At 44.2% G+C, this 26,720-nt stretch overlaps 1 protein-coding gene across 2 annotated transcripts in view; it reads right to left on the reverse strand.

The window, feature by feature from the left end:
* The window catches only part of GRM5 (glutamate metabotropic receptor 5), a 580,379-nt gene that overhangs the window by 201,754 nt on the left and 351,905 nt on the right, over positions 1 to 26,720 (reverse strand). The gene's annotated exons all lie outside the window — the stretch shown is intronic.

The raw sequence follows: 26,720 nt of genomic DNA on the forward strand, positions 1-26,720 counted from the left end.
ACACTCCTGAAAGAGGAGCTGTTAGAATTTACCCACCCTACCCAGTCGTTAGAATTTACCAACCCAACCCAAATTCTTCCTAATGATATATCAAGCTTTGGTATACCTAAGAATAATTATAGCAATTACAGTTCTGGTTAAGACCCTAGGATTAATATTGTTACTCATTTTCATTAACCGCCAATTACCTTTGGTACAGTCCAGATCCTACATTTAACCATGAAAACCAACAACATGAAGTCCTTAGTCCTCCTGTTGTGTATGCTCACCATGCCCACGATACAAGGAACACAGAATCTAGAAAGTTTCCTACAACAATTTATTACCACCTATGAAATAACATTACCCACTACCAAGGACACAACCACAATAACCCTTGATGTGTGTGCTTACACAATGTGTGGGGAACATCCGGTACAGCAATATTTGTCAGCTTTTGAGGTATACCTGTGTCCCTTCTCCAATTGCGGAAGTTGGGCACAAGTATGGTGGTACACAGGTTCATGGGTTCCCTACTCAGGTAGTGAGATTCCAGATCTCAAAAAGAGCATTTCCATCATGAAATTGCGATGGACTGGCCTTTGTCCAATGACTAAATGTAATCAAGTGGCTATCACTTTCAGAGGAGTAACGGCTGTTACATACAGAACTTATTCCTTAGGAATTGATGCCACAGGTAGAGATCCCATTGGAAAATTCAAGATTATTCCACCCCCAGCCCAACCTACAGCGACCAATCCTTTGATGCCAACAAAAATCCCAGAAGTAAAGATTCCTTACCAGATTGTGCCAATTAACAATTCTAAAGATTTGATAGCATTAGAAACAGGATTTGGAGAAACAAACCTATGGCTCGAATGGGCGCATTATACTACAAAGAGTTTGAATGTCTCTAATTGTTATTTTTGTGCCCATGCAAGAGCAGAACCAACTGTAGTTCCTTTCCCTTTAGATCTCTACAATGATCCAGATGGTTTTTGGTGTATGTTAGAATTATTGCAGGTAAAAGACAAAGTCAATCAGTCTTGTCAGCATCTTGACAAGCACCACCCCTACTTACCCCCTCGGCTGAGGGTCCCACCTGCATTCAGGATTCCAGATCCTGCTACCAGATATCATACATGTATAGAACGATATGAGGGGAAAAATACACGGTTTTTAGGAAATTTGACTAATTGCAACACAACCTTAGGAAAAGAGAGTCTGCGAAATCTTAATCTCACAAACTTTTCACAAGCTAGAGCAGACATATGGTGGTACTGTGGAGCCCGTACTATCCGCCATACACTTCCTAACAGTTGGACAGGCAGATGTGCCCTAGTCAAATTGGTAATTCCAATCATAATAGCATCCTTACTCCCTCCTCACAGCAGCTCTTCCTCACGAGTGAAGAGAAATGCAATGCCTGGATCTTTTGATGATCGGGTCTATATAGATGCAATTGGAGTTCCAAGAGGGGTTCCTGATGAGTTCAAAGCCAGAAACCAAATAGCTGCAGGATTCGAATCTGCCTTCTTTTGGTGGGCGACGATAAATAAAAATGTAGACTGGATAAACTATATATATTACAACCAGCAGAGATTTGTCAATTATACCAGGGATGCAGTTCAAGGAATTGCAGCGCAATTAGACGCCACTAGCCGGATGACGTTGGAAAACAGATTAGTACTTGACCAACTTCTGGCAGCAGAGGGCGGAGTGTGCCATAAAATAGGTACACAGTGTTGCACCTTTATCCCCAACAATACAGCTCCAGATGGATCAATCACCAGAGCTTTGGAAGGCTTGACCTCACTGTCACAAGAATTGGCAGAGAACTCTGGGGTTGATACATCCTGGACTGGTTGGATGGATAAAGCTTTTGGTAAATGGAAGACATTTATCATTTCAGCAGCCACAACTATAATCATAGTGGTAGCAATTTTTGTGCTAGTAGGGTGTTGCATAATCCCTTGTGCTAGAGGCTTAGTAGAACGCTTAATTGAAACCGCAATCACGAAAAAGACAACAGCAGGACAATATGTCCTGTACGAAAATCTCCTTCCCAACACCACAGGAGATGATACATTGGACTATCTCCCTCTGAGACGGACCAATCGCTATGCAACTGCTAGAGACACTAGAGAAATGTCTGCATCTGTATAATCAGGTAATAGCACACACAGGGATACAATATAACCATATAAAGCTTTATAAGATAAGATATAATCAGTATATAACCAAAGAAATTAATGATTAAATAGGTAAGAATGAGATAGAATTTGCATGTTAAAGGGTAGAAGTATAGTAGTTTTTGTATAACCATAGATACTGATAAGTAGAAATGATTGAAATAATTGAAGTGGTGCCAGAATGGTAATCAGAAACCAAATAACTCAGACTGTACCAGTTTGCACTGAGACTCAGAAAATTTTATGGCCTTGTAGGATACCTTCTGGAATGGATGGTACCATGGTATATTTACCCTGGTGTCACCCTATGGGATAGGGTGAAGAGGGGAATGTTAATATATGGCCTGGTTTTAGATCTGCCACTGGAATTGTGATGGACAAAGCCACAGAGCCAAAAACATCTGAAAATGTACTGATTAGGCCAAACAAGTAACAAATGAATTAATATTTGAGAATCTGCAGAAAGCAGGTCTGAACAATGAGTCTTGACACAAACAGGTATAGGTACAATATTCAAATAATATATAGCACCTGACAGAACGATGGAAAAAATGGAAAAAAAAATGTGGCTTTCAAAATGGAGTCAATTGTTTATATTAATGTATAAAATGATACAGAGATCAGAAGATGTGATGAGAGGTGTTGCAAAAACATTATGTGAAACTGGTATCTCAACAGAAAAAATGTTAGTAACCGCAAAAACAGTTTGTTCCAAAAAAACATGTTGATATTACCGGAAAATGTTGCAACCTTGTGAAATTGATGGAACGGAAGAGCTGGGTGCAAACTGCACAGATGGCAAGATGCGACAGTTTAACCGCAGAAATTGAGAAATATTTGAAAAAAATAGGTCCCAAAATAGGTGCTGCCATAGACTTCTATAGAGAGAAAAAAGTATAAAAGAGGAGAGATTTTGGCTCAATTTCAGAGTCGTCCCCAACGCATCTCAGACGGCAGAGCGCTGTGCCATTGAACCCAGAATCTGTCCGATGTCTGTACTACTTTGAAAACTTTGGTAAGAATAAATGCTTTCTATCTGAAACCTATCTCTGTCTTCATTTTCAAGTATTCCTTACCTGTCACTTATTTTACAAACTAAACTAAACCCACACCTGACACTCATTTGGTGCATAAAATACTGATAGATTCTAACAGACTTTATGTGGGAACATAAATGGCCCAGAATACACCTAGACCCAGAAAGGCAGAAAGCAGTAGTTATGGGAATTAGGTTTGAATTGCGGCTGTTGATGCCTGCCCAGACCAGACCCCCATGGGACTGGGTGACAATGGAAGTAAGAAAAACAATTCAGAACCTTCTGGATGAACTTAGTACGTTCAATCCGCCACATGGAATAGCCCAAGGAGGACGAAGACGAGGTCAAACAAATCAGTAACAAAACAAAACCCATAACCATAAACACCCCAGGACACAACCTCCCTACCTCAGACAGCCTAAAAATACTTGGAGTCACAATCGACCACAACCTTACTCTTGATGGCGAAGTAAACTCCGTAATAAAGAAAATGTTCTACTCAATGTGGAAACTTAAACGATTAAAGTCTTTCTTCCCGAGAGAAATTTTTCAAAACCTAATACAATCAATGGTTCTAAGTCAAGCAGATTACTGCAAAGGAATTTATGCGGGATGCAAAGATCAACTCACAAAAAAAACTCCAGACCGCCCAAAACACAGCAGCCAGGCTGATATTTAGTAAAACACGATTCAAAAGTGCCAAACCCCTCCGAGAAAAGCTGCACTGGCGCCCAATCAAAGAAAGGATCATCTTCAAAATCTTCACCCTGGTCCAGAAAATTATTTACGGTGTAGTCCCAGGATACATGATAGATCTAGATTGTAAGCTCTTTGAGCAGGGACTGTCTTTTTGTGTATGGTGTATAGCGCTGTGTATGCCTTGTAGCACTATAGAAATGATAAGTAGTAGTAGTAGTAGTAGTAGTAGTAGTAGTAGTAGATCTACCAACCAGGAACAGAATCTGATCATCATGATCATACCTAAACCTTCACTACCCTAATTGCAAAGGACTTAAATACAAAACAACTTACGCATCCTACTTCTCCTACATAAGCGCACAACTATGGAATGGACTCCCAAAAGCTGTGAAAACAATCCATCACCATTTAAACTTCAGGAAATCACTAAAAACCAACCTCTTCAAAAAGGCTTACCCCACCGATCCACAGTTAATCCCCACATCCAGCAACACAGCATAACCAATTATCGTACTGGACAATATACAATCTACATTCCCTTCGACCCTCATGTTGCCTGATACACACCTACCTCATTAGACCACAATACAACCTGTATTTGTTATCAACCGAATTGGCGAATGCCATTACGATACTATGTAAGCCACATTGAGCCTGCAAATAGGTGGGAAAATGTGGGGTACAAATGTAACAAATAAGTAAATAAAAATTTAAAAATAAATTAAAAATTAAAAGTGAACTTTTAAATGTTTGAAAAGCGTTATAGCTCACATTGGCGTTTGGAGCAAATGATGATTTAGGTGGGCCACAGGGCTGTGTGCCCTTTGTGAAAAAAGTTGCCTCTGAAGCTCCGCTAGTATATCTATATTAAGGGCCCTGTTTACTAAGATGTGCTAGCATTTTTAGCAAGCGCCTTAAATTAGTGCACGCTAAACGCTAGAGGCACTCATATATTCCTATGGGTGTCTTTAGTGTTTAGCGCTCGCTAAAAATGCTAGTGCACCCTTAGCGCTGCTTAGTAAACAGGGCCCTCAATCTTTAAGCTTGGAAGGCTACCTACCATTTAAATACTTGTTGCGCTGGGTTTATTTACTTGTTTTTCACAGCTGCATTTTAGCTATAATGTTAGCTGCTTTGGTGCTGGCATGTTATAAAAACATACAGGTGCTATGTTTCTTTATAAAATGCAGAGTCTGGTCTACAAAATTTAGCACTCGGGAAACCCATATTCTCCTTTATGTTTCCTGGTGTCCTATTTATCACCTAGATCGATGCATTCTTCCAGTGGCGTAGCCACAGGTGGGCCTGGGTGGGCCGGGGCCCACTCACCTTGGACTCAGGCCCACCCAAAATTGTGACCCTCTTGCAGTGGCTGGTGGGTATCCCCAAATCTTGCCAGCTGAAGATTTTCTGTCCTTGGGCAGTCCCCACTCTTCCAAATGTCAGCCAGCAGCACTTGCCTTGAACTGAGGATGAGACTTGCCCTTCTGCACATGCTCAGTTTTCGCACATTCAAAAGCACTGAGCATGCACGGCCTTCTGGCAGTAGCATCAATTTGAAGCAAGCGCTGCTGGCTGCCGTTTGGAAGAGTGCTTGCTGTATGAGCAGGAGGAGGAGGAGGAAATCTTCAGCTGGCAGGGTTTGGGGATCCCCACCAGCTCAAGTATTTAATATTTGGAGTTTGTGGCCAGGGAGGGGTGGAGAGAGGAGCAAACGGGGGGGGAGGGGGGGGTGAATTCCATGCCCACCCACCTTAGGCTCAGGCCCACCCAAAATTGGCCATCTGGCTACGCCCCTGCATTCTTCACAGCAAAATCTGCTTGTAGTGCCTTCATTCTGACCAGGGGCGTAGCTACGGGTGGGCCTGGGTGGGCCCAGGCCCGTCCAATCTCGGCTCAGGCCCGCCCACCCAAGCGCACTGCAGCAGCCTTTTTCCTGACGAGTCATCGCGCTGTTCCTGGACACCGCCAGAGGCCGAGGTCGGCTGAGTGAGATACCGAGTGGCTCTTTCCGTCAAAGGGACACCCCAAGGGCCGCTTTTCTGTTCAGAGAAACCCCGAGTGGTTCCGACTTGCACAAAGAAATTCCGCGCGATTCCCCTTGGCTCTGAGGGGTTGCGAGGGGCACCGGGAGGTTCTGGCGACTCCCCGGGAGATACCGGATTTTGGCGGGGAATACCCGGGGCCTCCAGCCGGCTCCAGCTCTGCGGCTCCCACCTCTCACTTTGACGCCTTCACGCGCTCTGGCGATTGCGCACAGCGTGGCAGGCTGGCAGCGTGCTTCTCAGACAAAAAGATGCACGGAGCAACTGTTGATGAGGCCTGGCTGCGCGAAGCGGGAAAAGGGCGAGAAGGAGTGAGCGAGCGCGTGGTGCCCCAGCGTACAGATTGGACACCTGGTGTGGGGCCTAGCTGTTCCGGTGTGTGGAAGGACTGATGGGGTAGGCGGCACCACCGCCCTTTCGGGGTGAGTAAGTCAGGTTCGTATGAGAACCGCTCCAGGTGCAAACTGTTCAAAATTATTGGCATTTGCTCAATATTGGGTTGCTCAGCACCCATTGTAAACACAGATCTGGATCTGCGGTTCCAAACTTTCTCTTATGTATAGACTATAAAGGATAATGTTTGTAGTGAGTGGTCTCTTCCCCCCACACCCCCATCCATCATTTCTTGCCTATTTAATAGGGAAGAAATGAAGGCCACTGCTAATACAATGCTAATAATCCTTGATCAAAGCCCACCTCTTCAATGTCGCTTTCGGCACCTAACCATTGTACCTCTATCCAAGAAATCTAGACTGCCCCAATTTGATTGACTGCACTTTTTGTCCTTTAGATTGTAAGCTCCTTTGAGCAGGGACTGGCCTTCTTTGTTAAATTGTACAGCGCTGCGTAACCCTGGTAGCACTTTAGAAATGTTAAATAGAAGTAGTAGCGTGGCACGGCAGACGGCACCCGCTCAGCAGATCTCCAGAGTCCAGTCCACCTACCTTTCGGGCTTGCAGAGAGGCAGATTCGGGTTGGCACGGCACGCAGTGGCAGCGGCACTGAAATGCAGGTCGCGTTGCGATGCTCGTTGTTCCATCCTACGCAGTATGACGTGGCTGTGCGCGGCGGTGTGCTCAGCCTCAGATTAGCCTCACTCTCACTCCGCTCGCTCGTGGCCATCAGGGCAGGCTAAACAATAGCTGCACGCAGTGCACGCTGTCGCTTACAGGGTTGAGCATTGAGCTAGTGCAAGCCTGGCCCTGGAAACGTGGGAAACGTTCTTCGAGATGAGTTCCAAGCAGCTGCCAGCCCAGTCCAGCACTGCAGGTAATAAATTTTTAAATATTTTTTTTTACATCATAATTTTAACGTCTAATTTTTTAAAAATTAAAGTAGCTGGGGCCTGGGCACTATTAAAATTCATTGTTGTGGAATTTCTGGGTGGGATAAGCACTTCACTATATATATATATATATATATATATATATATATATATATATATATATAGTGCCCACCCATATTAGCTCTGGGCCCAGCCAAAATGTCAGGTCTAGCTACGCCACTGATTCTGACAAATTCACTGGGACTCGATTTTCAGCGTTACGGGTCATACACTCTGGAACCACTTACCTAGTTTTCTGCATTTAGAGACTTCATAACTACAGTTTAAGAAAACCCCTTGAAAGCTTTCTTGTTTAAGGATGCCTTTGATGGTTGAGGTGACGGTCGGAATTCAGTAGAGCAGCTGTGAACATGATTCTGGAGCACACAGTACTTTTCCATACCCTCTCCTGTATTAAATTAGGATATAGTGTTCCTCTTATTTCCTGACTTTTATCTCTTTTTTTACTATGCTAATTGTAAACTGCTGTTCTGGTATTACCTAATGGAGGCATGTCAAGTACAATAGAGCGAACGAAATCAAATAGGCTTAAAATAGGTAACTACTTGACGTCCCAACCTAGGGGGCCCTTTTGCTAAGCTGCGGTTAAAAAGTGGCCTGCGGTAGTCTGAATGCATGAAATTGGCATTCTCTGGGCCATTTTTTTACCATGGCTGGGGAAAAGGGATTTTTCTAATGAGGCAGTAAATGGCCGTGCGCTAAAATTAAAAGTAGCATGCGGCTATTTACTGCCTGAGTCCTTACCGCCAGGGCTGCCGAGAGACTAGGCCGGGCCCGGGGCAAGGCCGCCCTGCCTCCGCACCCCCGCTGCCCCGCCTTTGCCCCCCGTCACTCCCCCTGCTGCTGCTGCCTCCCCGTCACTTCCCCCGCCGCTGCAATCCGCGGTCTCACCTGCCTGCCTCCATGACTCCGGGCCCCCTTCATTCAAAGCTGCAGTCGCAGATCGCGTCTCTTCTGGCCTTCGCTCCCTGTCCCACCCTCGTTTGATGTAACTTCCGGTTTCCGCGAGGGCGGGACACAGGGAGGGAAGGCCAGAAGAGACGCGATCTGCGACTGCCGCTTTGAATGAAGGGGGCCCGGAGCCGAGGAGGCAGGCAGGTGAGACCGGAGACTGCAGCGCTGGCGGCCTGACCCCGGCGCCGAGCCCCCCTTGGAGGCCCGGGCCCAGGGAATTTTGCCCCCCCCCCTCTTGGCGGCCCTGCTTACCGCCACCCATTAGCCTAGCGTTAAGGGCTCCCGCACTACTCGTGCAGTAATCAGGTAGCATCTATCGTGGGAAACAGCGCACACCAACCTTGAAATTACCGCCGGGCACCCGCACTAGCTTGGTGGTAGTGTCGATTGGGCGCATGATACCTGTGCGTTAGCCCTACCGCCGCTTAGTGAAAGGGCCCCTGTGTGACCTGTTCTAAAATTACTTGTGATATGTAATTTCACACATATTTTTCACTGCACTGAGGGAGGGTAATTTTCAGACAGCCTTGTTTATGCAGGTAAATGACGATATACTTATGTATACGTGGCTTTAAAACATGTCCTCTTCTGATCCTCAAAATGTGTACACTAGCCAACAACCTGTGCATTAGCTGAGAAAAAAAAAAGGAGCCTTGTGCCAGCGCTTTCAGCAAAGCAGATTAACTGATCTTTAATTTCTAATGGAGGCTTTTATTTGATGCTTGATTTAAGGTTAAATTCCAATAAGCTAATCAATACCTAATTAGCTTGGGTATAGCCAACAAAAGCATAAACAACACTAAAACAAGTCCAATGATTTTCAGGTTTCCCCGTCAAGATATGTGTTGTGCTGCGGCCCACTGCAGATATTTGCCAGCAGATGGTTCAGTAAGAGCAGTTCCTTTTTACACTGTACTTAGCCAGCCAGTACAGCCAGCAAGTTTTCATTCTGAGGTGATGTATCATTAAACAGAACATAAGGGGCTGACATGCAAATCACATGACAGTGGAGAAAGATAATTGCTTTGCACAGCTTGCTATGTAATTTTGAAATTCAGTTCTCCTTTTATGAAGACACGCCTCATTACCTTCTAATTCCTTATTTTTTTAAAAGAAAAATGTGTCTAGAGGGGGAGGAGGGGATTGGAACTGTAACGCATGCCTCATTGACTCTTCATATGTAGTTATCACCTGCTGCTGAATTCATTGGCCATCGCATTTCAGTCACTATATGTTTCTAAGTCATCATTAATGAGGGCCAGACAAAATATCCAATGTCGAGGGGGGGGTGTGTCAAGATGGCGCCGTGAGCGGATGCGTTGGAGCGAGCTCCTGCCTTCTACTTGCTTGAATTGAATTATTTACCTGTAATATCTCCAAATGCCGCACACCAAACGTAAGGGAACGACCCGAGGGACTACCCTTCATCCCACGACGTCTACCCCGGCAAGTGGAGGACTAGAACGCTTCTTCCCCGCATTATCCCGTAGAAGCGGAGCGGAATCCTTAGCGGGTGGAACCGGTGAAGCGAGTCCCCCGCAGGAAATTGAAATATCTTTATCCCCGCCTTCCTCTACGATGCCTCCATGCCCTGCAACTGCTCTGAGCACGACGGGGTTTCTTTCGGAGCCCGAAAAGGGTTATTCCGAAGAGCCCAGAAGGGAGTCTAACTCAGCAAAGACAACCGCAGCTGCAGAAGAGACGGAGGTGAGCCTGGGCAAGATTTGGTTGAAACTGTTGGAAATAGAGACAACTTTGAGACAGTCCTCGGAAGAGGTAAAGATATTAAATGTAAATGTACAGGAGGTGAAGGGCTCCCTAGATTTGGCAAAACAAGAATTTTCCTCAAAAATTGAAGCCCTAGAGAGAGAGTCAAAGCAAACTGAGGACTTCAAGTTGGCTGTGATAAAAGACAATATGGAACTTAGGAAAAAACTGGAACAGGTAGAAAACTTTAATAGGAGATTAAATCTCCGAATATTGAATTTTCCAAGAATATTGGGAGAATCCCCAAGAGATATATTCCAGAGATATTTGAAAGAAAATTTAAATTTTCCCCAAGAAGCTTTCCCACCTATGAATAAGATTTATTATATTCCTAGCACGATGAAAAAAGTTGGAACAACGAATATTTCAGATCTGCAAAATGTAACAGCCATCTTGGAGCAAACAATTGAGGATTCACCTGAAAGAGGGACGTTGATAATTTCCTTTGTATTTCAGCAGGATTTAAATGCTGTAATGCGCCTTTATTTTAAATCAACAAATCGTATTTTTGCCGGCCAAAAGATCTGGCTGTATCCAGATGTGACTAAATCTACACAAGAAAAACGGAAAAAATTTCTCTCAATGAGGCCGAAAGTATTGGAAATGGGAGGTTCTTTCCTCCTGGCTTACCCCTGTAAATGTGTTGTTAAGTTAAACCAAGTTAAATATATTTTTTATATGCCTGATCAGCTTCAGACTCTATTAGACAATAAACAACGATAGAGAGTTGTGATATAATGGGATTCACGGAACCATAAAAATTTTCCTTTATATGTTATCTTAATGTATATCTTCACTATATTCCTACCCCCCCTTTCTAAAATAGGGGTCTAAGGAAGCCAATATTATTTGTATTTTGCTTGTTTAAATTCTTCTAGTTCTTTATAGAATGGCTGTATTACACTTTGCAGTTAGATAAATTTCTGTAATAGTATATAAAACTCAATAAAAATTATTTAAATAAAAAATATCCAATGTCTGTCTTATTCCTCTTTGACATATGCTGTTTCACGTCTACGCCACTGGAAAGGATTGATGATTTAAGTAGGTGGGGATTAGATGCTAAACAGACAATTCTTTTTGTATATTTGGGAGAGCAGTTTTCCAGGCAAACTGGTGTTGTTGAATCCTCTGGGCATGGTTCCAAAGAGTGTTTGGGGCAGTGAACAGATGGGTTGAAGGATAAGGCTTAGAGGAAGAAATGTCCATTAGACAGGGAGATATTGGTCTCCTTTTCTGTGAATAAGGTCTACAAGATGAGATCAAGTAGTGTGCAAGGGGAGAGGTTGGGGGAAGATGGAGTAGAACAGGTGGCTGGTCAGGAGGTTTGCTTAGATCATTCCCCCTTCCCATGGGCTACCTCAGATTGTTCCGGTAACCCCTTTTTAGGATACAGCCACACTGGTAGTCAGGAACCTGTGGTACTGAGAAACCGCAGGCTGGTGACTCCTGTGGTAAATCGAGTGCAGGGATGGGACGACTTCCCTATGAAGAAAGACTAAGGAGGCTAGGGCTATTCAGCTTGGAGAAGAGATGGCTGAGGGGAGACATGATAGAGCTATATAAAATAATGAGTGGAGTGGAACAGGTGGATGTGAAGCGTCTGTTCACGCTTTCCAAAAATACTAGGACTAGGGGGCATGCGATTAAACTACAGTGCAGTAAATTTAAAACAAATCGGAGAAAAATTTTCTTCACCCAACGTGTAATTAAACTCTGGAATTCATTGCCGGAAAATGTGGTGAAGGCGGTTAGCTTAGCAGAGTTTAAAAAGGGGTTGGACGGTTTCCTAAAGGACAAGTCCATAAACCGCTACTAAACGGACTTGGAAAAATCCAAAATCCCAGGAATAACATGTATAGAATGTTTGTACGTTTGGGAAGCTTGCCAGGTGCCCTTGGCCTGGATTGGCCGCTGTCGTGGACAAGATGCTGGGCTCAATGGACCCTTGGTCTTTTCCCAGTATGGCATTACTTATGTACTTATGCTGATAACTTTTTCCCTAAGTCAGTGTTAATGATACTGAAAGACAAGGTGTATTATCATCTTGGTAAGGGTCAATGCAATGTTCTCTTTCAGTTTGACTGGTTCTTTCGATTTGGTGGACCCTTCTTAATTGTGCAGCGATAGGAATTGCTGAAAGGTTCTTGAGTAGGTGTAAGGTTCAACTCTTGTTGTTTCTTTTTTTTTTTTCTTTTTTTGGGCCCATCCGAGGAATTGCTTGTATTTTTGATTTTGTTGTGCCTTCTGTATGCAGATGATGTACAGTTGCGTTTCTCTATTGCCCTGACAGATTTAAAGGAAGCTTTGCAAAAGGTGGAAGATTGGTTGCTTCAGAATTGATTGATTCTTAATAAGCAGTAAATCAAAGGGTTTTTTTTGGAGGGGGGAGGGGCAGGGATGCCTCCAGGGGACTGTTTTGACTCAGAAAAATGTACAGTGAAGGAACTTTGTGCTGTTGAAAGATGTTAGGGATTTGGGTTGGTTTTGGGATGGGGCTTTGGAGGATGAGGTCCAGGTATACTGAGTCATTAGGGTGGTTTCTGCTAAGATACACCTTCCACCCCTGGCATGTGAGGAGGACCAGTGCACTACGAATGCTGGCTCCTCCCATGACCAAATGGCTTGGATTTGGTCATTTTTGAGATGGGCATCCTCGGTTTCCATTATGGCCGAAACTGGGGACGACCATCTCAACATTTAGGTTGACCATCTCTAAGGTCGACCTAAATGTTGAGATTTGGGCGTCCCCAGTCGTATTATCGAAACGAAAGATGGACGTCCATCTTGTTTCGATAATACGGGTTTCCCCACCCCTTCATCGGAATGTCCTTAGAGATGGATGCCCTTAGAGATGGTCATCCCCATTGGATTATGCCCCTCTATATGAGGTAGAAGCACCCATTTTACAATTGTCAACGTATAAGTAAGATCATGAGGAATTCAGTAGTGATCATATTACGATTTTAATTCCTCTGCACTCCTCACTGCATGAAGAGCAGTCTGTTATTTAGAGATGCATTACATTAATTGAAAATGGATGCTAAAACATAAATTAAAACTAAATACTGAGAAAACAATGATTATCTTAATTGAGAATAGGGTTACCAGATTTATCTTGACAAAAAAAAGAGGGCACCAATAGCCATGACCCTCACCACCCGCCACATCCCTGTCATGCCTCTCCTCACCCCATGCCACCTAGTCATCTTGATCCCCCCTCCCCCAAAGAAAGTCTCCCTCACCCTCTACCTACATTCCATCCATGATCCACCTCCCAACCCACGTTTTTGTGCCTTGGTGATCTAGTGACCTCTTCGGGGCAGGAAAGGACCCCATTCTTTGCTGCCCGACGATGCCACTTCCACTCATTGCCGGCGCTGCTTCAGAATGGCTGCCAAGTCTTCAAGTGGTAACTATGAAGTCTTGGCAGCCAATTTCAAGAAGCGCCGGCAGCGAACGGGAGTGGCATTGCCGGACAGGAGAGTAGGGTCTTTCCTGCCCTAAAGAGGTCACTAGGCCACCAGGGCATGATAAGGTAGGGGTGGGGAGGAAACCCTGAGGCCCACCAGCTCCAGTACTAACGCCAGCCTCAGCCTGCCAGCCAGCCTGCTTGCCCACAAACCCAGACAAATGGGCAGGCTGGAAAAACCTGCCCGGACGTCCCACGGTGTTCTAAAAAAGAGAACATGTCTGGGTAAAATCTGACATATGGTAACCCTAATTGAGAACAAACCAAATCTCAACTTGACATCCTTCACAACTAATCAATACAAGTATGAACTTTCACCAGTAATTAAACTTAATCACTGGATTTTCAGATTAGTTGTTTGATTAGTAAAACTTTCTGGTTGATGAGAAAGCTTTGTCGTATATGATTTTTTTTTTTACATTAGATCAATTTGTTATTATAAGCATTATTGCTTTTGTACTTGGACTACTGCAATATTGTTTATCTAGGTTGCTCTCTAAGCAATCATTGAAAAAAACTGACAATCCATTAAAAATACGGCTGTTCGATTAATTTTCTCTCTGAAGAAATAAGACAGTATTTCAGAATGTTATTTTTTCTTCCATTGGCTTCCTATAGAAGCCAGGATCCAGTTTATATTTTTTACCTACTATAATAAAACGCAGCCTCAATGTTCTGAGGACACTGACGTCACTGAAGTCACTCACACACCGGTTCGTGGTTTCATGGTTGTGAAGCCACACAACATCTTCATGCCCCGCCCTCGCGTCACACGTGATGACGTCGAGGGCGCAACACGAAAACAACGCTAATAAACGCATGGGGAGCAGTAGGGAAACACCCGGAGCATGTTTCCCTACTCCTCCCCTTCCAAAAACTCCCAGCCGCCCAGGACGTCCACATCAACCCGGCCCCTTTCCCCACATAGCCCCGCCCCTTAGAAGTTACCGCCCCGCCCACGGTACCACACTTACCCTCAGCAACGTCCCTCCCCCCCTTCCCTTCCGCCTGTCTCCCTGGTGGTCTAGAGGTACCTGTTCGGTGGGGGGCAGGAAAGAAAGAGCCCCCTCTTTCCTGCCCGTAGCGGTGGTGGTAGCATCCTTGCTACATCGTGTGGGAGTCCGGTTCTCGGCGTTTCAAAATGGCCGCCGAGAGTTCAAGCTGCATCGCGAGACTTCAACTCTCGGCGGCCATTTTGAAACGCCGAGAGCCGGACTCCCACATGATGTAGCAAGGATGCTACCACCACCGCTACGGGCAGGAAAGAGGGGGCTCTTTCTTTCCTGCCCCCACCGAACAGGTACCTCTAGACCATCAGGGAGATACGCGTAAGGGGAGGGGAAGGGAGTCCCCTGCCCGCTAGCTCCCGTTTCATCGCCGCCAGAAACGGGCCATTTTTACTAGTATTCTATATAAAATACTGTTTGGGTTAGCGCTAACATTTTAATTTACTAGCTCTTTGAGGCCATGCAGAGAAAGTACCTGTGACCCATTTAGTACCCCTTCCATTAAAGGCAAAAGAAAATAAAAATAAAAAAAAAAATTAAAAATTACTGAAATTCTATTTGCCTTTCAAGCTGCTAGATTGGGAAAAAATGTAAGCAAGGTTTTACAGATTTCTTGCAGCTATTTAGATTTTAGAAGTATGAAAGCTATTCTCATTCATAGACATGTACTAAACAAAGAATAACATCAAAAGTGTCTCTACTTCTTATATTTTTATTACAGAAGATCACAATTTTATTATGTAAATCCCAGCTATTGTTCTGGATTCTTTCAGCTTGTAATCCGCTTAGAACTGTGAACATAAATTCCGACGTTATGTTATTTTTATGAGACTGAATTCTCAAGTGCTGTTTCCATTCTCAGTGGAGTTCAGGGTTCTCACTGCTAGCACTGAATTTGATCTGTCTGACATCAGCACCAGCTAGGTAGCCTTTATCCCCATCTAAGCAGTGGTCTTTTCACGAACTCTAGCTTTTGGAGAGTGGTAGAGCTTAAGGAGTGCCTATGATACTCAGTAGGAATGGTCTGGCGACGGTAGAAGCTCCCCCTTCCCTCGATTATATAATGCAATTCTATGCCCAGCAGAAGTGTCTTGGTTCCACCTCCCCCCCTCTAACCCATAATTTTTAGGGAGACCCATCTAGCCAAGCAGCAAATACTCTGGGGGGAAATCTCAGCCTTGCAATGTCCTCATGGGCTAGCACTAATAAGGCATTTGAAAAAAGTAACAGAATTTGCAGAAGGCGGCTTGTTCAGTGTGGAGGGTTCAGGGACCCTCTGTGCCCCATAGTATTAGGGAAGGAGAAGGAGTTACTTATTCCAACCAGGCATCCTGCCCCAAAATTCTACAGTGCAGGTACCATCCAGAATATAGGGGGGTCTTTTACTAAGATGTGCTAGCTCATGCTAAAAAGCAGCTGGCACTAAATGCTGAAACGCCCATAGGAATATAATGGGCATCTCAGTGTTTAGCGTCAGCTGATTTTTAGCATGATCTAAAAATGCTAGTGCATCTTAGCAACCCCCCCCCCCCCCCTCCAAATGCTTTAAATGCAATTACCCTGGTCAGTTAAATGTTGAATATCGGCACTTAAATGGACAAATGCTGACTACAAATGCTGAGTGGAGGAGTGGCCTAGTGGTTAGAACACAGCGCTTGAAATCCAGCGGTGGCTGGTTCAAATCCCACTGCTGCTCCTTGTGATCTTGGGCAAGTCACTTAACCCTCCATTGTCTCAGGTACAAACTTAGATTATGAGCCCTCCTGGGACAGAGAAATATTCAGAGTACCTGAATGTAACTCACCTTGAGCTACTACTGGAAAAGGTATGAGCAAAATATAAATAAATAATGCTCCCCCCAAATAGCCAGTTTTCAGTTTGGCACTAGCTGGTTATTTTCAGCAGCACTAACCAGTCAAGTGCTGCTGAAAATTAGCAGTTAGCCCCAAACAGGACTAATATAGCAATATACATTAATAAAATCAGGGCCACCTTCTTATACATCCACCCCCTCCCCAACCCTAAGTGCTTAAACTCCCACTTCTTCTACCCCAACACCCCCACCCCCCATATGCACTGTCTGATCACCATCCACCTTAGCCGCCCTCAGCGCCCCAGTGAAAATTTATTTAAGACCTGGCTACGTGCGTAGGTCATTACCACATGAGACCTTACTGCTAAGTCAATGGCTGGCGGTAAGATCTCAGATCCAAAATGGACGCACACCAATTTTTATGTTGCCATACGTCCATTTTCAGCAAAAATTTTCAAAAGGCCTTTTTTACAGGCACGCTGAAAAATGGATCTATGTGTGCCCAAAACCCACACCTACACTACTGCAGGCCATTTTTCCCCCTCAGGAAAATACATGGCCCTATATATGTTTTACAAAAGGCTCCGCGTACAGCAGGCGTGTTGGTAAATTAGTCTGGAAATTGTGAATGACCTGACTTGGATGTCCCATTTCTAATCTAGGGCCCTGTTTACAAAAGTGCACTAGCATTTTTAGTGCGCACTAACCATGTAGACGCCCATAATATTCCTATGGGATCTACACAGTTAGTATGTGCTAATTTTTAGTACATGCTAAAAACGTTAGCACACCTTTGTAAACAGGGGCCCCAGATGTCCTGTGTAAAATGGAGCTTTATCTCTGTAATGGTACAAGAATTAATCATGAATCTCTACATACTTTTTTTTTTCTCCCTAACAAAAACATTTCACTATCTTGTGCTTCAAGATGAATTGATGTTAGCATTTTGGTCCATTTTTGGAAATATCTAATGTGGCTAAATGCAATTCATGTTGAACACTGCAGAGAAACAATGATAAACCTATAAAGTAAGCCATTAAAATGCCCACTTAAATAGCTATTGTAAACTTGAATTGTAGTAGTAACTTTATTGCTTAATGATTTTAAGAAATGCTTATGTAAGCCCAGCATTAAATGGAGCCTGAATTAAGTATGTATTTGAGAGGCCTCATCAAATAAGGATGCAGATCAAAACCGACACTTAAAACAGCATTATGTACTCTGTAGTAAACAAAAATTCAGTCATAGAAATTCACATAAATTCTTACGGTAATTGAGCCCTGTGGTTAATGAAGTTATGGCTCCATCTTAGCTGCCAGAGAATCCCATCTCGCGAGGCAGAAAAAGACTTAGGCACACACACAACAAAACAAAAACAAATGAGGCTTATATATATATTTAATTTTATTCCATATTTCTCGCCTGCCTACTAACTAGGTGTGTTACAGTAAAACATGTACAATTAAAACACAAACCATCACATCAATAAACAGACAAACTGCTCCATACGGTACTACTACAGATTCTGCTATTCACAATACAAAACTAATATAGGCCTAAAGAAACAGATGGGACTTCAAATGTTCCAGAAAAGCTGGCTCCGAATTCCTTGCTGGAAACATAATGCATGTGCAACTCTGCAAATACTTCGACATTAAGATAGCTTCTTCTGAGTTGTATTTTATGATGATGCTTGAGGGTAGGCCCAATGAAAAACAGGAGGATAGACTCTTTATAAGGGAAAGGGAAATTAAACCTTCTGCTCAGTGTGCTGCTGCGGCTCGGAAAGCGAATAGAATGTTGGGTATTATTAGGAAAGGTACGGAAAACAGGTGTGAGGATGTTATAATGCCGTTGTATCGCTTCATGGTGCGACCGCACCTTGAGTATTGTGTTCAATTCTGGTCGCCGCATCTCAAGAAAGATATAGTGGAATTGGAAAAGGTGCAGCGAAGGGCAGCTAAAATGATAGCGGGGATGGGACGACTTCCCTATGAAGAAAGACTAAGGAGGCTAGGGCTTTTCAGCTTGGAGAAAAGACGGCTGAGGGGAGACATGATAGAGGTATATAAAATAATGAGTGGAGTGGAACAGGTGGATGTGAAGCGTCTGTTCACGCTTTCAAAAAAATACTAGGACTAGGGGGCATGCGATGAAACTACAGTGTAGTAAATTTAAAACAAATCGGAGAAAATGTTTCTTCACCCAACGCATAATTAAACTCTGGAATTCATTTCTGGAGAACGTGGTGAAGGCGGTTAGCTTGGCAGAGTTTAAAAAGGGGTTAGACGGTTTCCTAAAGGACAAGTCCATAAACCGCTACTAAATGGACTTGGGAAAAATCCACAATTCCAGGAATAACATGTATAGAATGTTTGTACGTTTGGGAAGCTTGCCAGGTGCCCTTGGCCTAGATTGGCCGCTGTCGTGGACAGGATGCTGGGCTCGATGGACCCTTGGTCTTTTCCCAGTGTGGCATTACTTGTGTACTTATGAGACTTGATATACCACCTTTCTGTGGTATTTTGCAACTACATTCAAAGTGGTTTACATATATACAGGTACTTATTTTGTACCTGGGGCAATGGAGGGTTAAGTGACTTGTCCAGAGTCACAAGGAGCTGCAGTGTGAATTCAACCCAGTTCCCCAGGATCAAAGTCCACTGCACTAACCACTAGGCTACTCCTCCACTCACAAAGGACAATGAAAGCCTAGAAAAAGGGGTAATTCTATAAAGTCAGCACTAACATGCGCCAGGGGCTTAGCCAGACTTCAGCGGGGGGTCCATAGCCTGAGGTGAGGGGGCACATTTTAGCCCCCCCTGGCGCCGCTGACCCCCCGCCACTTTTGACCCCCCCCCCCCGGCATCACCGCCCCTCCCCCATCCCTTTCAACTCCCCCTCCCGCTGCCGCCAAGGCTCCCCTTCCACCACCAGGTACCTTTGCTGGCGGGGGTCCCCAACCCCCGCCAGCTGAAGTCCCCTACGTGCAGGACGTCAGGACTCACAGAAACAGAATTCAGATCAGCAGTGCGCCGGAGACAGGCGCTGAAGAGGACTTCGGCTGGCGGGGGTTGGGGACCCCACCAGCAAAGGTATCTGACGGCAGGGGGGGGGGTGAAAACAGGGGGGCCAGGGCTAAATCTGAGAGGGCCTATGCCCCCATGGCCCCACCTAGCTACGCCCCTGACATGCACCAAATACATGTAAAAATGATTAGAATAATGGCATATACTGTATTTGTGCACACATTCATAAGTGCAAAAGTTCTGCCAATATCATATTCTGTAAATATGCTCATATCTTACATACCATAGTCGTTACAGGCAGTCAATTTTATGGGTATAGCTGGGGAGAGACTCATACTGTATGTGCACACATGGGGCCTTAGCACTCGCTCTTCAAGGACTACCGCTGGGCCAAATCGCCAGAAATGGCTTGCGTGGCAGTAACCCGGCGGTAATTAGGCATCACCATGCGTTGACCAGTTACCGCCAGGTTAGCATGGGAGCCCTTATCGTCATCTCAGTGGGTGGCGGTATGGGCTCTCCACCTCATGGCCATGCAGTAAGAGTTCTCTTACCCCACGGTCACTTGTGTGTGGGGGCTTTTTTCATGCTGCGGTAAAATAGGCCCTGGCAAGCGGGATAAATGGCCCCTGCAACTAGCGCAGGGCCCTTTTTCCAGCAGCTTGGTAAAAGGACCCCATAACTTGTAGAATACTGGCTTTTGGACAAACTTGGAATTGGCGGCAATATTATCAATTGGTTAAAAGACTTCATCACCACTAGGTCTTATCAAGTTAAAGGAACCACAAATATATCATCCCCATGGTCGTCAGAATGCAGGGTGCCCCAGGGATCTCCTCTTTCCCCGATACTCTTCAACCTCATGATGATCCCCTTGGCCAGGTTATTAGCCAAATGTGGCCTTAATCCCTTTGTACTGTATATGCTGATGACGTCACCATATTTATCCCCTTTAAATCAAATTTATCTGAAATTTCCGATAAAATCAATACTGGCATGTCCACCTTAACCTCCTGGGCTAATGCCTTCAAGATGAAATTAAATAAAATAAAGAAAAAACTCAATGCCTAGTCCTTCCATCTCAATATTCCCCATTTCTCCCGGCTACTCTCAATACCCCAGATGTAACTCTCCCCATCTCCAATAGCCTAAAGATCCTTGGAGTTATGATAGATAGCCACTTATCCTTCGATAACCACGCTAAGCTCACCACAAAAAAAATGTTTAATACGATGTGGATTCTAAAACGAGTGAAATCTTATCTTCCCTTGAATACTTTCCAGAACCTGGTTCAATCCACGGTCATTACCCATGTCGATTATTGCAACAGTGTTTTCCTAGGTTGTAAAACCCAAGTCCTGAAAAGACTTCAGACTGCCCAGAACACAGCAGCCAGACTCATCTTTGGCAAGTCAAGATTTGAAAGTGCATCACCCCTTCGAAAGAAACTTCACTGGCTCCCTATCAAAGAGAGAATATACTTCAAGGTCCATAAGATCATACCAGGAGAATCCCCTACCTATATGAACAACTTGATTTACCTTCCAATTAGAAACAGATCAATGTCATCATGAACATATCTCAATTTACACCTTCCCAACTGCAAAGGTATCAAATACAAAACCTACCATGCATCCAGTTTCTCCTTTTTGGGTAGTCAACTTTGGAATGCTCTACCAAGACCCATCCGAGCAATTAACAACTATTTACCATTCAGGAAAATGTTAAAGTCCCACTTTTTCAAGCAAGCTTACCCTAATGGACCAACCTAATTCTAATACCAGCCCACCTATAATACTCTTACTATGACGATGACACTGTCACCAATTATACCTCTGATCTTACTTTCAAATCCCCCTTATACCCAAACTCCAATATTTTCTTTAACATCCTTTTTAAAGTATCCCTCCCTATCTCCTTCCCTTTTACCTATCCTATCCTACCCTTGTCTACCTTCCCTTATCCCAATTCATATATTCGTGGGGACTTCTGCCACTGTGTCCTTCACAGTTTATAATATTCTTCTTACATGTCCTTAGTAATGCTTTTTTACTATGTAAGCAGATATGCTTATCACAGTTTATAATATTCTTCTTACATATTTTTTTGTAATGCTTTTTTTACCATGTAAGCCGCACTGAACCTGCTGCATGTGGGAAAGCGCGGGGTACAAATGTAATTAATAAATAAATAAATGTGCTCATACATAAATTATAGGCATGGATTTTACCTCTTACACTAATATTATATACAGGAAAGTAGATACTTATAGGAAAATAAATACTTACAGGAAAGTAGATACCTACTTTCCTAACTAGAATAAACACAACATAGGCATCTTCTAAGCATCTAAATATTGGCCCATTGTTATAGAATTGTCTTCAAAATGCCTGATGTGGTAGTCCTTCCCTAAAATTCGATCTCACAGATAGGAGGCAGCCTCAACTGTTGTATGAATGTGGTGGTACATTATTTCAAATTATATCAGGTTAATAGAATGGCTTTACATGGCTTGACTAACTGTTTGGTTTGAACTGAAAATATAAGTGGCATGTGAGATAGTAAAGGATAGTAAGAGAGGTCGAATTTTAGAACTGGCCTGCTTTAAAAGGCCATGGCTACATCTGCTCTCCACCTTGCTTCTCCAGCCACTGCCAAAGCTGTCCATGGTTCCTTCCCCTCTCTTACCCATCCACTACAGCCTCTTGCTTCTCTTAGATACTGACTGTAGGGCAGATTCCCGATTTCTTCAGCTTTTCTCAATTATATTAACAGCCTGTGTCTTAATCCCTTGCTTTCAGAACCTCATCCACTCCACTAGCAGATTCAGCATCCTGAGAAGCCTCATATCCTTGAAACTTCACTCAATTTGTTAGTTACCCCCTACCTCAATTAATCCCACCTATAAACCAAGTTTTCAAGTCTGGCTCTTCCCAATAAGTTCTCTGGCTTAACTCTCTTATTGGTTTTGTGTCTCTATGTTTTGTCAGTCTGTCTTATGTACATTGTCAGCTCCAGTGAAAGCAAGCTATCTATTATTTGTGTCTAGAAAGTACCAAACGCAACAAAAGGGAACACTCTGCTATAGTTTGTGGATACAACAAAGCTATAAGTTGCGGGTCTGATCTTACAGAGTGTGGGGTGTGAAATAATATATGGAAGCAGGGAAGAGACCTCAGACGGGTGAAATTACAGCACAATTGCTGACAATACTCATAGGAGTGGCCTAGTGGTTAGGGTGGTGGACTTTGGAACTGAGGAACTGAGTTCAATTCCCAGCACAGGCAGCTCCTTGTGATTCTGGGCAAGTCACTTAACTCTCCGTTGCCTGCCACATTGAGCCTGCCATGAGTGGGAAAGCACAGGGTACAAATGTAATTAAATAAATGTTAGAGTGTCACCATAAATTAATCATTGGTCTCAGCCCCACCTCCTCCCTTCAAGTGGACATATATTTTTTATAAATTTTTGTTAAGATGTATGCTATATCCACTGTGAGTTACAAAACTTAGAGGACAATGAAAGTACCACTTAGCTCAATGCATCTTCGGAAATATAATTTAGGCTTATGTTAATGCTCGTGACTAGATTGCTGAAAATTTTGTATATATATATCTGGTACATCTCTCTAGCATACACTAAGTCTGTGTTTCATGCTTAATCGTAGGGTACTCAAAGTGGCTGCGGGTTATGCTCCTAATGAAGCATCGGTGAAACAGGAGCTCGCTGTAGAGCGTACCCAGTAATTTGAGCCACATATCAGATAAGTGCCTCTGTATCTCTAACAGAGAATTAGATAAGAGGATAGTCTGTATAAAATCCTTTTATAAAAAAAAAAATTAAAACAATATAAAAAGAGGCATATATGGAGAGGTTTTTTTTTTTTTTTACTTATGACGACGCTCGCCAGCAGCTTACATCTGAAAAAAACTAATGCTCAAAGGTGAACGCTGAGCAGCGAGGCATCCACATTAAAAGAGTTATATATATGTTTGCCGAGCATCTGAAGTCTTACTCCTCCCATTTAACTAATTGTTTTGAGAGAGAATTACTTGCAATCTATAGACAGTAATATAAAGTATTCTATAATTTATGCATATAACTGTGTGTGGCATCCATGATTTGCTCAGACTCTGCTCACGTGTACACCCCCGAATTCAGGAACCCTGTAATAGAATAGTGCCAGAATATTGGTACATACATGATTATGTGCTGGTATTCTGGTTTTTTGCAAGCATGCTTAGCACCTAAATGTTAAGTCAGTTTAGATGGTCAACTATAATTCCAAACCCACTCAAATGCACAGCACTCATGCAATAGAAGGTAATTAAATCGCCAGGTGATCTTCCTCCTCTCTCCACTCCCCCTTATCCTTTCCCTGCGGTCAGGCTGGCATCGCTCTTCCACCTCAGCTCTCTCTACCCCTACCCTGCTCTGCAGGCCTTCAAGCTTTCCAGGCCCACCGGCAGCATCAGCGATGTAAAAAAGCTGCCTTTAGTCTGCCCCGGAAGCTTTCTCTGTACAGCTTCCCGCATAGGCGGGACGTTGTACAGAGAAGGCTTCCAGGGCTGGCCAAAGGCAACACTCGTATCACTGATGCACACTCCCAGAGGTCTGGAAGTTTAAAGGCCTGCAGAGCGGGGCGGGGGTAGAGAGAGGAGGGAGAGCGATACATTGCACTAGTTGGAGGGAGGGGGGACACTGGAACGGAACCTTTATTGCAGCAGGCAGCAGCACCAGCACTGCACATCCTGGCAGCACAAACACCGCATGAATTGGGGGGAAGATGCCCATGGCAGTCGCAGCACCCCCCCTTACGACCTGCCACCGCCCCACCCTCGGTATACCACTGTGACGGAGGTTTGGCGTGGTTGAAAAATCGCTTCCAAAGTTAACTAGCCTCAAAATGCATCTCAAAAGTTACAGTACTTTTATATAAAATAAGTAAAAAGGAAAAAATAATCTATAAAGAAAAATTAATTGTCAGCCACGGCTAGATCAATGAAGATTTGTTCAGCGCCATTAGTATAGGGGACGTTGTTCCCAAATGGTTATGCTGGCAGTTACTCTGAAAATCCCCGTGAGGAAAGAAATTAAGTTAATGTGAAGATTTAGATGTGATTGGAGTTTGGACTGTGTACATGCTAAATATTGGGATGGTTGGGACAGGAGTGAATCACTGTTCGATTTAAGTCCCCACATCAGGAAGAGACGGTCCCTTTAAATAGACTGCGTGGTTACCGGCATCTCTTGCTCCGCTCCCAGACCACACCTTCCCCAGTTACTAGATTTTATTTGCAGGTTCTACCTCCTTCAGTTGCTGCTTCTGTCCTCCCCCTCATCGGGATGACCAGCACTTCTGTCCTTCCCCCTGATGACTGGTGCTATTGTTCTCCACCCCCTTGACTGACCGACACTGAACTTAACTTTCTGGTGCTCACTGAAGCCGACACCAATGCTCTGTGCTGAGCCAGTGTGGGGCCTTGAGCATCTATGCATGCTTAAGGCCTGCTGGAGCTCAGGAATATATGCAGATGCTGAAGCCCCCACATTGGCCCAGTAAAGAGCATTGGCGTCAGTTTCAATGAGCACCAGAACGGTAAGCTCAATGCTGATTGATTGGGGGGGGGGGTGGAGGACAGTAGCACCAGTCATCGGGGGTGCAGTGAAGGTCGGTAGCACTGGTCATCATATGAGGAGGGGTAGACAGTAGGTGGGGAGGGGAGGACAAAAGTACCGGTCATTAGGTAGGGACTCGAATGTAAACCGAGATCCCTATTTTTTTGACCCTTAACTCTCAGTTTATATTTGAGTATATACGGTATCTAAAATGTCATCCTGTAATAGTTCAGATAGTAAACTGTAAGATTATTAAATATTTAAGTTGAAAATATTTATGATTCCTAGAAACAGAAAAAAACAAGACATAAGGAGTGTACGATTGAGCAAAAGGTGTCATCAGGGCCGCCGAGAGACTGGGCCAGGCCTGGGACAAGGCCGCCCCCAGGGCCCCCCACCCGAGGTCGCCGGGCCCCCCCTCCACCCGCCACCGGGCCCTCTCTCCACCCCCGGGCCCTCTGCACAGACCTTATGCGCCTCACCTTCGAAAGCGCAGCAAGCAGCGGCAGACCACTCCTTCCTTCTGTGTCCCGCCCTCGCGGGTTACGTCAGGCGAGGGCAGGACACGGAAGGAAGGAGTGGTCTGCTGCTGCTTGCTGCGCTTTCGAAGGTGAGACGCTTAAGTTCAATGCCAGGGAGCGACGGAGGGCGGGCGGGCCGGACTGCGGCGGTGCCGGTGCTGGCCCCCCCCCGGAGGCCCGGGCCCAAGGAATTCTGCCCCCCCCTGTCCCCCCCTCTCGGCGGCCCTGGGTGTCAGAAGGTGGAAACACAGAAGGAGCAATGTCAGAGAAGAAACAGTGAAAAGGGACAAATCAAAACGTCTTCAAGTATAACAATTAGTGGTGTCCCTAACAAAGTGTATAATAATGCTATAATAGCATTTCAAGTTCTGGAAATCTTTACAACAGTTCTATCATCAATCATGTGGGTTATAAATTAGAAGATGCTCTCAAAAGTAATTACTACATAGCCTTAGTAAGTAGAACTAGCAATGAATTGTCCTCTGTATCATTGCTGTTTTATTGCCCTTTTGCAATTAACTAAAGTGAAGCACAAAAGGTAAGTAACTTGGTCAAGGTCATATCCAGATAGTGATCAAATCAGAATTTATAAATCCCAGAAGCTTAAATGCACTTTATCCCTCTTTTGCAGCCGACAGACCCACATGCCTCATATGTGCTTTAAAACTGTTTAGTGTTTTTCATCTATTTTTTTTTACTGCGTAAAAAAATAACAACCCAGTCATAGTCATACTAAAAAATGTAACAGATGGCTACAGGTGTACAACCCCAAAATGTTCACGTATCATTTCCCATATCATTTATGCAAACTTTCATTTTGATTTTTTTTGTGTGTTTGTTTTGTTATGGAAGCGGTATCATACACAGTGCAAATTCTTGAGGTCTATAAAATCCTGAGTGGTGTAGAATGAGAAGTGAATCAATTTTTTGCTCTTTCAAAAAGTACAGAGTAGAGGACACTTAGGGGTCCTTTTAGAAAGGCGCGTTAAAAAATGGCTTGCGGTAGTGTAGGTGCGGGGGGTTTGGGCGTGCACCAATCCATTTTTTAGCGTGCCTGTAAAAAAGGCCTTTTTAAAATTTTTTGTCGAAAATAGATGTGCGGCAAAATGAAAATTGCTGCGTGTCCATTTTTGGTCTAAGACCTTACTGCCACCCATTGACCTAGTATTAAAGACTTGCGCGGTAACCGGGCGGTAAGACCTAGGTGTGCCAAATGCCACTTGGCGCGCATCTGTTACATG

Source organism: Microcaecilia unicolor, chromosome 4 (genome assembly GCF_901765095.1).
Source record: "Microcaecilia unicolor chromosome 4, aMicUni1.1, whole genome shotgun sequence".
Classification (NCBI taxonomy): Eukaryota; Metazoa; Chordata; class Amphibia; order Gymnophiona; family Siphonopidae; genus Microcaecilia; species Microcaecilia unicolor.